The sequence below is a fragment of the Molossus molossus genome, unplaced genomic scaffold (assembly GCF_014108415.1).
Source record: "Molossus molossus isolate mMolMol1 unplaced genomic scaffold, mMolMol1.p scaffold_m16_p_4, whole genome shotgun sequence".
NCBI classification, from domain to species: domain Eukaryota; kingdom Metazoa; phylum Chordata; class Mammalia; order Chiroptera; family Molossidae; genus Molossus; species Molossus molossus.
Window position 1 is genome coordinate 121210203 of NW_023425377.1, and position 13635 is coordinate 121223837.

Sequence of the window (13635 nt, forward strand, 5' to 3'; positions counted from 1 at the left end):
ATAGTGCTGCTATGAATATGGGGGTACATATATTCTTCCTGATTGGTGTTTCAGGCTTCTTAGGGTATATTCCCAGCAGTGGGATCACTGGGTGAAATGGAAGTTCAATTTTTAATTTTTTGAGGTAGCACCATATTGTTTTCCATAGCGGCTGCACCAGTCTGCATTCCCACCAGCAGTGTATTAGAGTCCCCTTTTCTCCACACCCTCACCAACACTTGTTGTTTGATGATTTGTTGATGGCGGCCATTCTGACAGGTGTGAGGTGATACCTCATTGTTGTTTTAATTTGCATCTCTCTGATGATTAGTGATGTTGAGCATTTCTTCATATGTCTCTTGGCCATTTGTATGTCCTGTTTGGAGAGGTGTCTATTCAGCTCCTCTGCCCATTTTTTTTTTTTTTTTAATCCTCATCCGAGGACATTTTTCCATTTTTTGTACAGACAGAGTGGGAGGGAAAGAGAGGAAGAGAGAGAGAGGGAAACATCTATGTGAAAGGGACACATCAAGTGGCTGCCACCCGCACGACCAACCAGGGCCGGGGACAAACTGCAACCGAAGTACGTGCCCTTAGCGGGAACCGAACCCGGGTCTCTCCGGACCGCAGGCGGACGCTCTAACCGCTGAGCCAAACCGGCCAGGGCCCTCTGCCCATTTTTTAATTGGGTTCTTTGTCTTCCTTTTGTGGAGTTGTATGAGCACTCTATATATATTGGAAATTAACCCCTTATCTGATACATCATTGGCAATGATGTTCTCCCATTCAGTGGGTTGCCTTTCCATTTTGATGATTGTTTCTTTTGCTGTGCAGAAGCTTTTTAGTTTGATGTAGTCCCATGTGTTCATTTTCTCCTTTATTTCTGTTGCCTTAGGTGATGTATCAGTGAAAATTCTGCTCCGTATGATGTCCGAAATTTTGTTGCCTACATTTTCTTCTAGAATTTTTATGGATTCACGGGTCACATTTAAATCTTTTATCCATTTTGAGTTTATTTTTGTGTATGGTGTAAGTTGATGGTCTAGTTTCATTTTTTTGCATGTAGCTGTCCAATTTTCCCAACACCATTTATTAAAGAGGCTGTCTTTACTCCACTGTATGCTCTTGCCACCTTTGTCAAATATTAATTGAGCGTATTGCCTTGGGTCCATTTCTGGGTTTTCAGTTCTGTTCCACTGGTCTATAAGCCTGTTCTTGTGCCAGTACCAGACTGTTTTGGTTACAGTCGCTTTGTAGTATAACCTGATATCTGGTATTGTGATCCCACCTACTTTGTTCTTCTTTTTCAAGATTCCTGTGGCTATTCGGGGTCTTTTTTGGTTCCATATGAACTTTTGAAGTATTTGTTCTAGTTCTATGAAATATGTCGTTGGTATTTTGATGGGGATTGCATTGAATCTATAGATTGCTTTGGGTAGTATGGACATTTTAATTATGTTAATTCTTCCAATCCATGAACAGCGTATGTGCTTCCACTTTTTTATATCTTCCTCTATTTCTTTTTTCAATGACCTGTAGTTTTCTGCAAATAGGTCCTTTACTTCTTTGGTTAAGTTTATTCCTAGGTATCGTAATTTTTTTGGAGCGATGGTAAATGGGATTGTTTTTTCAGTTTCTCTTTCTGTGAGTTCATCATTGATGTACAAGAATGCCGTCGATTTCTTGACGTTAATTTTGTATCCTGCCACTTTGCCAAATTCATTTATTAAGTCTAATAGATTTTTGATGGAGTCTTTAGGGTTTTCTATGTACAATATCATGTCATCTGCAAATAATGACAGTTTTACTTCCTCCTTTCCAATTTGGATCCCTTTTATTTTTTCTTCATGTCTGATTGCTGTGGCTAAGACTTCCAGTACAATGTTAAATAAGAGTGGCGAAAGTGGACATCCCTGTCTTGTTCCTGTTCTTAATGGAAATGTTTTTAGTTTCTGTCCATTGACTATGATGTTGGCTGTAGGTCTTTCATATATGGCCTTTATTATGTCGAGATATGATCCCTCTATTCCTACATTGCTGAGCGTTTTTATCAGAAATGGATGCTGGATTTTGTCGAATGCTTTTTCAGCATCTATTGATATGATCATGTGGTTTTTATTCTTCATTTTGTTTATGTGGTGTATCACGTTTATTGATTTGCGAATATTGTACCAGCCTTGCATCCCTGGGATGAATCCCACTTGGTCATGGTGAATAATTTTTTTGATGTATTTCTGGATCCGATTTGCTAATATTTTGTTCAGGATTTTGGCGTCTATGTTCATCAGGGATATTGGCCTGTAGTTTTCTTTCTTCGTAGTGTCTTTTTCTGGTTTTGGAATTAGAATTATGCTGGCCTCATAGAACGTGTTTGGAAGTCTTCCTTCTTCTTGAATTTTTTGAAATAGTTTGAGGAGAATGGGTGTTAGTTCTTTTTTGAATGTTCGGTAAAACTCCCCCGTGAAACCATCTGGGCCTGGGCTTTTGTTTGCTGGGAGAGTCTTGATTACCTCTTCAATTTCCTTAGTTGTTATTGGTCAGTTCAAGTTTTCTATCTCTTCCAGGAATAGTTTTGGGAGACTGTGTGTTTCTAAAAATTTGTCCATTTCGCTTAGATTGTCGAATTTGTTGCCATATAGTTGTTTATAGTAGTTGTTAACGATCTTTTGTATTTCCGTGGTGTTGGTTGTTACTTCTCCTCTTTCATTTCTGATTTTGTGTATTTGGGTTCTCTCTCTTTGTTTCTTGGTAAGTCTAGCTAAGGGTCCATCAATCTTGTTTATCTTTTCGAAAACCAGCTCTTTGTTTCATTGATCCTTTGAATTGTTTTTTTGGTCTCTATGTCATTTATTTCTGCTCTGATCTTTACTATTTCCTTCCTTCTACTTGCTCTGGGGTTTTCTTTTTGTTTGCTTTCTAATTCTTTAAGTTGTGAGGTTAGACAGTCAATTAGAAATTTTTCTTGTTTTTTGAGGTAGGCCTGTAGTGCTATGAACTTCCCTCTCAGAACTGCTTTCGCTGCATCCCATAGATTTTGTGTTGTTGTGTGTTCATTTTCATTGGTTTCCAGGAAGTTTTTCATTTCTTCCTTGATCTCCTCGGTGACCCATTCATTGTTTAATAACATGCTATTTAGCCTCCATGTGTTGAAATGTCTTTGCATGTTCTTATTGCAATTGATGTCTAGTTTCATGCCATTGTGATCTGAGAAGATGCTTGATATGATTTCAATCTTCTTGAACTTATAGAGGTTTAGTTTGTGTCCTATCATGTGGTCTATCTTTGAGAATGTCCCATGTGCACTTGAGAAGAATGTGTATTCTGTAGTTTTGGGGTGTAATTCTCTGTAGATATCTATTAAATCCATTTGGTCTAGTGTTTCATTTAGAGTCTCTGTTTCCTTGCTAATTTTTTGCCTAGAGGATCTATCCAGTGCTGTCAACGGGGTGTTGAAGTCCCCTGCTATGATTGTATTGTTGTCGATTTCTCCTTGGAAGTCCTCCAGAAGATTTTTAATATATTTTGGTGCTCCTATATTGGGTGCATATATGTTGATCAAGGTTATATCTTCCTGTTGGATAGATCATTTCAATATTATATAGTGGCCGTCTTTGTCTCTAGTTATGGTCTTCATTTTGAAATCTATTTTATCAGATATGAGAATTGCTACCCCAGCTTTTTTTTGCTTTCCATTTGCTTGGAAAATTTTTTTCCATCCCTTCACTTTCAACCTATGTGAGTCTTTTGTTGAGAGGTGGGTCTCTTGTAAACAACATATAGATGAGTCATGCTTTCTTATCCAATCAGCTACTCTGTGTCTCTTTATGGGAGCATTCAATCCATTTACGTTTAAGGTGATTATTGATATATACTTATTTATTGCCATTTTTGTTTAGTGTGGTTCTATTTTTCTTCCCATTTCTACTGCTAATTACAGCAGTCCTTTTAACATTTCTTGCAGTGCTGGTTTGGTGCTAATGTATTCCCTTAGCCTTTTTTTGTCTGGGAAGCTCTTTATTTGATCTTCTATTTTGAATGATAGCCTTGCTGGGTAGAGTAGTCTTGGATTCAGATTCTTGTTTTTCATGACTTTGATTACTTCATGCCATTCCCTTCTGGCCTGTAGTGTTTCTTGTGAGAAGTCAGCTGAGAGCCTTATGGGGTTCCCTTTGTAGGTAACCTGTTGCTTATCTCTTGCTGCTTTTAGGATTCTCTCTTTGTCTTTAATTTGTGGCATTTTAATTACTATGTGTCTTGGTGTGGGCCTGTTTGGGTTCTTCTTACTTGGGACTCTCTGTGCTTCTTGAACTTGAATGCCTTCTTCCTTCACCAAATTAGGGAAGTTTTCTCTCACTATTGTTTTGAATATATTCTCTATCCCTTGCTCATTTTCTTCTTCTTCGGGGACTCCTATGATGCGAATATTATTACGTTTCCAGTTGTCCCATAGTTCTCTTAAGCTGTCTTCCTGTTTTTTAATAGTTTTTTCCTTTTGTTTTTCTGATTGGTTGATTTTTTCTACCCTGTCTTCTAATTCACTGATCCGGTCCTCAACTTCCCCTACTCTGCTTTTTAAACCTTCCAATGTGTTTTTCATTTCTGATATGTCATTTTTTATCTCTTCTTGTTGGTTTTTAATTTCCAATTGGCTTATTTTCAGTGTCTCTATGTCCTTATTCATGCTGTTCAGCTTCCTCAAGATCATGGCTCTGAATTCTAGCTCTGTTAACATGCCTAATTGCTCCACATTGATCTCATCTTCGGTGGAGGTGTCTTGCTCTTTCATTTGGCTTCTGTTTCTGTGTTTCACCATTTTGGCTATCAGTGTGGGCTTTGGAGCCTGTCAAGTTCTCCCTGTGTGTGTTGGTGTTCTGCTGTTTGTGGCTCCCTCTCCTGTGTTTAGATGAGCGAGGGAGGACCCACGTTGAACACCACTGTCAAGTCTTACTTTCCTGGTTAAAGTTGCCAGCCCAGGAAAGGTACTGTTATCCTCTAGTTTTTTGCCTGGAGGCTAGCAGTCTAGGTTAATTGATGAGTTTTGGGTTGTCAGTTGATTGAAAAACTCCCTCTGGTGCTCAGCCAAGGGGCTTTCAGGAGGGTGGGGCAGATGCTGGTTGTTAGTGAGCCTCAATTAGTACTTCAATGGCCCACAGGGTGGGGTTGGATCTCTGAGGGAGGGGCTGCTGCCTCTCCTCAGAGCCCTGGGAAGGAGCAATGTGGCCACCGTCCTGAGTGGCTGCACTCAGCCAAAGCTCTGAGCGCCTGCACTCATCCAAAGCTCCGAGTGCCCTCCAAACCCCGAGTGTCCCGACACAGTCCAGTCCAGTCCGCCCTCCCTCTGCCGGAGCCCAAGGTGAGTGGCTGTGGCTGTTTCAGCCTCTGTCCCGGCTGCGCTGTGGGGCTGCCTGGGAGTGTGACCCGAGGGCGCTGCTCCCAGCTGCTGCCGACCGTGGGCACCCCAGCCCCGTCTTGCGCCTTCGCAAGCCTACCGGGATGGAGTCGGTGTCCCTCGTTGTGTGGTCCTCGCAAGCTGCTTTTCTGTTGGTTTTTCCCGTCGATTTGTCTGTGTTATAGTTGTAATTCCAGTTTGGTCCTGGGAGACGGTCTGTGTAGCTCCGTTCACTCCGCCGCCAATTTTCGGTTCTCCTTCCTTCCTTCCTTCCTTCCTTCCTTCCTTCCTTCCTTCCTTCCTTCCTTCCTTCCTTCCTTCCTTCCTTCTCTCTCTCTCTCTCTCTTTTTGGTGAAAAAAATCTATATATATGTAGAGAGAGAAAGCTATTATTTTAAACGATGACCTCAGAATTCTCTGGGAGAAAACGGCGATTATGTTAGATGGGTGTACTTGCATATGAAGACGAGATTCATTCGATGTGCCCGGGATGGACAGGGAGGGATAAAGAGAAAGCTGAACCCCACTTTTAAGAAATCGAGTGGAATTTTGGGATCAGAGGAGAGGGTGGAGAGGGGGATGCAAAGGGGTTATATAGCATCAGGGAATAAATGGATGCAGTAGGTGCAAAGTTCCCAGGAGCAGAAATGGCCGAGGGACTTCTTTAAAAGAACATAATGTATAAGGTTAAATTTTCCGTTGATCTCTTTTCTCTGCTGTCCCCGTTGCTTTAAGCACCAGTCCTTTCTGCTGCGCACACTGCCTCCATTGGGAAGTGGTTTGCACGGGGAAGGGGCGGGCAGGGGCCAGCGGGTCGCTGTACAGAAAACAGAACGGAGGTGCAGAAACAGTACCCTTAGGATCCGAAACATGGGATTCTCACAAGTCACAGGGATTGTAGCCAATGTGTAGGTTAGATATTCATGGAAATTGGACATGAAAATAAAATAGGCTATTTATTTTTTTCTGCTGGTGGAATTTGGGGTAATATTTTACTTCTGTTTTTAACATCCCTGTGAACTAGTTACAATGATCATAATTATTATTATTTTTTTTGAATTGGGAAAACACCATAAAGTTATTTTCTTTTCAGCTATAGCACAACCACGCAAATACACTTAATGCCAGCGGACTATACTATTTCTAAAAAGGGTTAAGATGGTAAATTTTATGGCAGGTGCATTTTATCATAGTTTTAAAAAGAGGCCTCCATAATGACACAAGACATGGATATCCACTACAAATCCTTGTGATTTAGAGGACAAAAGGAAAAATAAAGATAAAAAGTACACTACAGTTTCTCTGGGGTAACGGAATGATTCTTGACATTTTATGCATTGTTTGTTTTGGACTCCTTAAAGTAGTAGGAGAGAAAAGCCCTGAGTAGGCAGGAACATTAACAATTAAAAACCGAGTGTGCATTACAAGGAAGGCATGCAGGGTTTTTGTTTCTCAGTTTCCATATTTTATTTTTGTCTTTGTCACTGCCTACATATTTCTAAAAATGTCCACCAGAGGGCAGGAGTGGGCCAGTGCTAGGTATGGGAACCAGCCAGGGTTGGATGTTCTTTTCAGACAGTGTCTCCACAGAGCCATTACTGTTCCTACTGTACAGGTTAAGACATTGAGGCACAAAGTGAGATAAACAGTAGGCAGCCCAGCATTACATGGGTGGCAGAGGTATGGTTTAAAGACTAGTTTCAGTAATCTTATCACTTTTAGGGCTCACCTGAGTTTATAGTTATGATTTCCACATTTTTTTAATGTTTTAGGACCCCCTTTTATTGAAGTCAATAAATAAAACTTTCAACGAACAACCAAATGAGCACAGGGGTGTTTACTTCATGGATGGCGTGGTGGTAGTTAAAATGAACGTGAGAAAGCCACAAATAGGAGATCAAGCCCAAGGGAAGGAATGAGGCTCCGCTGGTCCCCTCCCTGCTCCGAAGCCCTTACTTGTGAAAACTCAGTGGGTTTTTTTCTCTTTATAAAGTGAAAAGATGGCAGCAGCACTGATGAGGGTGACATATAACCACTCGTAAGAGTTTCTTTTATCACAGCGAAGTTTCTCAGACATCACTGTTACGGGCTGAATTGTGTCGCCCCTCTCCACCCCCTGCCACAGTCATGTGCTGAAGTGCTGATGTTTGTGGATTTCCTTTTTTTTTTTTTTTTTTATCCTGACCCGAGGATACTTTCCCATTCTTTGTTCAGATAGAGTGGGAGGGAGAAAGAGAGAGAGAGAGGGAGAGGGAGAGGGAGAGGGAGAGAAACATCGACGTGAGAGAGACACATCGAGTGGTCGCCACCCACATGACCTCAGCCGGGGCCGGGGACAAACTGCAACCAAGGTACGTGCCCTTGGCGGGAACTGAACCCGGGTCTCTCTGAGACCATCATTCAATACACAGAATGTGGCTGTATTGGGAGACGAGGTCTTCAAAGAGATAATTGTCATGAATTAGGAACCACTGGGATGGGTACTAATCCAATATGACTGATACCTTTTTAAAAAAATCCTCACCTGAGGATGAATTTTTATTGATTTTAGAGAGTGGGGAAGGGAGAGAGAGGGAGAAAAACATTGATTGGTTGCTTATGGGGCGACGCTCCAGCCTACTGAGCCACACCGGCCAGGGCTGCCTGATTCTCGGTAGGAAGAGATGATCTCTCCGTCACCTGGAGAGAGCCAGGCGAAGACACAGCGAGAGGGTGGCCATGTGCAAGCCACGGAGAGAGGCCAACACTGCCCACACCTCGACCCTGGCGGCTGGCCTCCGGAACTGTGAGCAAATACATTTCTGTCGTGAGACCATCCGTCTGCAGGACTTTGTAATGGCAGCCCCAGCAATCCAACTTCAAAAATCCTGCACCGAAAGGACACAGGAGGCTCGTGAAAAATGAGTCTGGTGAACGACTGGAGAAAGAAAGGAAAATACTAAAGAAAGCGTCTATACTTTTCGCTTCTTCTGAGAATAGTCAGGGCACAGGGCTGTCAAAAAGATGGCATTGACCTGGTGTAATTTTCATTCTTCAGTCACCATAATCACATTACCGTGTGTTTTTTGTGCCTAAAAAAGCATGATTTTCTGTTCTTTAGAATACTACTGTTACCTACACATGGATATAGATTTAAAAAAGGCAGCTCCACACTGACTGCGGAATCAGAAACTCCCTGTTATGGCATTTACTCTCGTATCCTCAGGCCAAAACCATGGGACTTAGATCAGTGACTCGGGGCTGAATATGTGGATTTCCTTTTTTTTTTTTTTTATCCTCACCTGAGGACACTTTCCCATTTTTTGTTCAGATAGAGTGGGAGGGAGAAAGAGGAAGAGAGAGAGAGAAAGAGAGAGAGATAAATCGACATGAGAGAGACACATCGACTGGTTGCCACCCACATGACCTCAACAGGGGCCGGGGACAAACTGCAACCGAGGTACGTGCCCTTAGCGGGAACCAAACCCTGGTCTCTCTGGACTGCAGGCCAACACTCTCACTGCTGAACCAAACCGGCCAGGGCTGAATATGTGGATTTCTTAAAGCTCTGACTGGTAGGTTGACAATTCACTTCTTGCGTATATCCCTAGATACACACACAGAAGATCCTAAAACCGTCCATTAGCCAAGGCATAACGATTCTGATATCTCTGCCTCTTTTTTTATGGCATGATAATGTTCTGTTTGTCCGTCTGTTCCTCTTCTTCGTGGCTCTCGGTGCCTCGTCTTCCCATCTCTCCTCTTTTCTCCCTCCTCGTCCCTGTCCCTGGCGTGCTCTGCCTCTGCTCTAATGCATGGATCCACGTGCTAATTCCATTCCCAATGACTGTTAAGCTGGTGTTCCGTGTGCTACAGTAGATAGCTACATGTGGAAAACAATGAGTGTTGTTATTCTCAGGACATTTGCTTTTTAAAAATGCATAAGTGGAAAACTACATGAAGAGAAATAAAACAAAAAAAAACAAATGTTTGCTTATAAAGCGTACCATGCTTTTCGGATGGCACTCATTTTCTAGCAACCCCGCAGGGGAAGGAGGAGAGGGAGCTGATTTTCAGCCACTTAAAGGGTTTTGTAATGTTCTTATAAATTTCTCTGAACACAAGAAATGTTAATTCTCTTTAATATTTAATAATGTTTTCACTAGAATTTGTAGAATTCCAAAGCCTTTAATCCTAAAAGCATATGTGATGCACTTAATGAAGCTGTTCTGCAGCAGTGCTCTGTGGGGATGTCTCCGAAGTCAGTACCAGGTGACGAGAGTGACCTTAGGAGGTCTGCAGTTGCCTTTATGGAAAGACAAGGGAAGAGGAGAAAAGACGTTTTGAGAGGAGCGAAGGGGGTTGGCATTGTGACCTGAAGAAGCGAGTCCCTCTCCTCATAGGAAACTGGGCACAAGGAACCATGGGGCCTGGGGGAGAAGCCAAGGCTGGCTGACTTTTTGAATCTACGAGGTGCAAGGAGATAAGCCCAGATGCCGTGAACCAGTGGGGTTTCATCTGCCTGGCTCCGGGAGTACTCTAGGAGGCTGGTCCTGGGACAGGAGGGAGCTACTGCCCCAGATGCATGCAATCACCCTGCAACAGAGAGGTCAGTGCTCATATTTCAGCTCTGGGAAAGTTGGAAAATGAAAAAGAAGCAAGTAGATGACCAAGTTCTTATATGCAGAGGAGAATTCCCATTGCTGGCTGGAAGCTGGAGAGAGCCAGGCACCCAGGACCTGAGAATAACTTCTAGGAGCCAAGAGTGACCCCTGGCCAGCAGCCAGCAGGAAAATGAGAACCTCAGTCCTACAACTGCGAGGAAATGAACTTGGCCAATGGCTCCAGCGAGGTTGGAAGCACTTTCTTCCCCAGAACCTCCAGCTGGGAACTTGGGTGGGCTAAAGCTTCCACGTGAGACCCAGAGCAGAGAATCCTTTTGAGCAGCTCCAGGACTTCAGATTTACATAACACTGGGAATAAGTGGGTGTGTTTAAGCTGCTAAATTTGTGGTACGTTATTATGCAGCAGTAGAAAATTAATGGAGCGACATATTATTGAAAACTCTTTCCTTAAGATAGCTTGGTGTCCAGAAATCAGCTTCAAACCGGCTCTGCCTCTCACCAGCTGTTTGACCCTGGCATCCTCGGAGTCTGTTTCCTCGCCTGCATAGACAAAGAAAATAATGACAACCTCCGTAAATGGTTTCTGGGTGACGCGAATGAACAGCAATATATGCCTAGCAGGCCCCTTAGCCTGCGCTAGACACTCAGAGGTGGTTCATTCTTCCCTTTCTCTTCCCACGAGCGTTCATGCTGTTTCCAGCTGTTTCCAAAGTACGGGCTGAGGCCTGAACTATTTTTATGATACAAAGATGATACTGGCCATTTCCACTCTTATTGTTTCATGAGTGTGCGGTGGAGTTTTCCAGAAACTACGTGACTTATCATAATAGCTGGGATGCAGAAGTAGATATGAGAATCTGGTTCTCTTCCACTAATCCTGACATTACAGAGACGTGTGAAAAAAGAGAAAAATGGCAAAACATTAAAGAGACAGTGCCCATCTTCCCTCAAGATATTCTGTTTCGAAAAATGTAGTTATCCTTAAAAAGAAAAATATTATTTATGCTGACATGGAAAACGTTTATTATATTTATTTTTCAGCGAATGACTAAAAACCTACATTTTCTGGAAAACTGTCAATAATCAAAAGCTCTTTGGTGCCCTCGATAATTTTTAAGAATGCAAAGGGGTCCTGAGACCAAAATGTTGTGTTTATCGGAGGACCAGTATCTCCTGGTAGGTGTTCACCTTCCACGGGGAGATGCAAGGTGCTTAGATAAAGCGGTCTGTTCAAAAAGGGACTTGGGAAACCTTGTACTGTGCTCCCCTCGACACCATCCCTTATGCACAAATGAAAGGGCCAAAGGATTCTGGAAACACAAATACAGGATCAGTTTGCTTAAGCCAGCATTTCCCCCGCTTAAACTGCTCTTTTTTTATTTATCCTCACCCGAGGACATTTTTTTTCCATTTTTTGCACAGATAGAGTGGGAGGGAGAGAGAGGAAGAGAGAGAGAGAGAAACATCGATGTGAAAGGGACACATCGAGTGGTTGCCACCCGCACGACCAACCAGGGCCGGGGACAAACTGCAGCCGAGGCACATGCCCTTAGCGGGAACCGAACCCGGGTCTCTCCGGACCGCAGGTCGACGCTCTAACCGCTGATCCAAACCGGCCAGGGCTAAACTGCTCTTGATGATCAAGTTAAAAGCGTAGCCAGGACCATCGTGCCGGCCACTGAGCGCGAGACTGAGATGCAGGCTCAGATTGTGAGGGTCACTGTACTGTAAGGGCATCCGAAAGGAAGCAAAGAGCACACATATGAAGGAAGGTTTTGTTCCCCAAGGGAAAAATTATTTTAAAACAGAATGTCTGTCAAGAGATCAACAGCCTTCTGTTCCCAAATTCAAGACCCACTCCAGCAAAGTCACCTCCACTGCCGGCCACACCCTTCTCCTGGGCTGGTGCATGGTCACCACCTTTGTGCATACTCACTGCACCTTTGGAAAAATCTTCAAAGATGTCCTTTTATGTATGTATGTATGTATGACCTTGCACAACCACTGTTTCAAGAAAACATTTTTCTAAGCCATGTGCATGCCCCCAGGAGACAGAGCATGGCTGGGGAAGGGGGAAACTCATCTCTGATTCTCTGCTAATTCCTGGTGCCTCGTTCCACTTCCCAGCCTCTCCAGGCTGCGGCCTCAGGTCCTGAGCTGTCTACCGTGGGGAGAGAGGGGCCCAGGAGAGCTGCCCCCCAGGCACAGGGAGCCCCGGCGTAATGAAAGGTGCTAAATTCCTTCCCTTGTTCTATTTCTGTTACAGCCCAGTTCTGTGACGTGCAAATCTCCGTCTCTATCTTAAAATAGTCTGCAAAGAAAGCCGCAAAGCTGTAAATCATTAAACGTTGCCCCCTACTGATTGCTAAGGAACCTAAACACAGCAAAGGAGGGTGCTGGGAATGTGAGGAAATTCTCTCAGAGGAAAAGGAATAGAACCAAAGTGGAAAAACCTCAACCAGTGGTTGGGGATTAGGGAACCAAAGGGGAGATGGTGCTTTTTAAAGGAGAAAGACTGTTTTGAGAAAGCCTTCAAAGGAGTCATGATACTGGCCAAGGAAGTCCAGCGGAGAGTTGGCAGAGCTGGGCAATGGGTCTTCCTTGTTATGCGTCTCCCGTTCTTCCTTTCTGACCCCCCGAGTCTGACGGCCCCGCTAATTCCAGCTGAGATTTTGATAGTCAAGTGCAGTTGAACGTAGTGTTGGTCCCTTTGGGTATTTCTATTTCAAGGTTGGGGAGAGAGGCTGAGAGGAACAGGCTGGGAGATCCAAACTCTGACCTGATTATGTAAAACCTCTGGGGTCAGTACTTTGGGGTCAGGGGGACCTCACTGGGAGCCTCTCAGGTTCTGTCTCCTCTGGAAGGACCTACCTGTAGGTAGGGAATAAGCCCCCTAGTGTGGGTCGTTCTCATGGTTCGTTGCTTCTCGTTTTTATTGTTTGACCGAGTCCACATATGCTTCCCGAGGGCAGGGTTTGCTGTCTGCTGTCCGCGTGGCTGGAGCCCCTCCGAGACCTCTTACTCGCCGTGTACATGTGCACGTGGCCCCGGGTCCACGTCTCAGGGAGGATCTCAGTGGATCCTCTGTTACACAGCGCCAAACAAGGCATTCAATAACTAAAAGCACTTGTCAGTATGTATAAGGTTAGTAATTTCCATTTTCTGCTTAGTCCGTCAGAATGTTCATTATATATGTGATACTTGTGTAATTAGCTGATTATTAATAATCGGAAAGGAGCAAAGGGGAGGCCAGACATTGTAGGCATGTTCCCTGTAGGACACTGGGGTCGGGGGACTGGATGAAGGGACGACAGACGTGAGCCTAGGAGAGTTGGGATGAGTAGGGAAGGTGCTTGCTGTCAGTCACATCTGGGGACAGAGGTCCTTGGCCAGAGTGGGTGTGGCCGCTGCAAGCCAATGCGGGTTTGGAACAAAGGAGTTCGCTCTCCTGTGCTCTTGGCTCTTGCTGGCCACCTGGCTCATGGCTCCACTTGGCTTCCTGGCTTTCTCCTGCGTGGCCCCCACCATGCGGACCCCGCACAACGGGCCGATGGGCTGCAGCTGGCCTGATGCTGCGCTGGACCCGGCTGCAACATGGGGAGGGAACTGGACACTGGCTCTGACTTTAGCTCTCCTGAAACCCCAGCGACACTTCTTCTATGA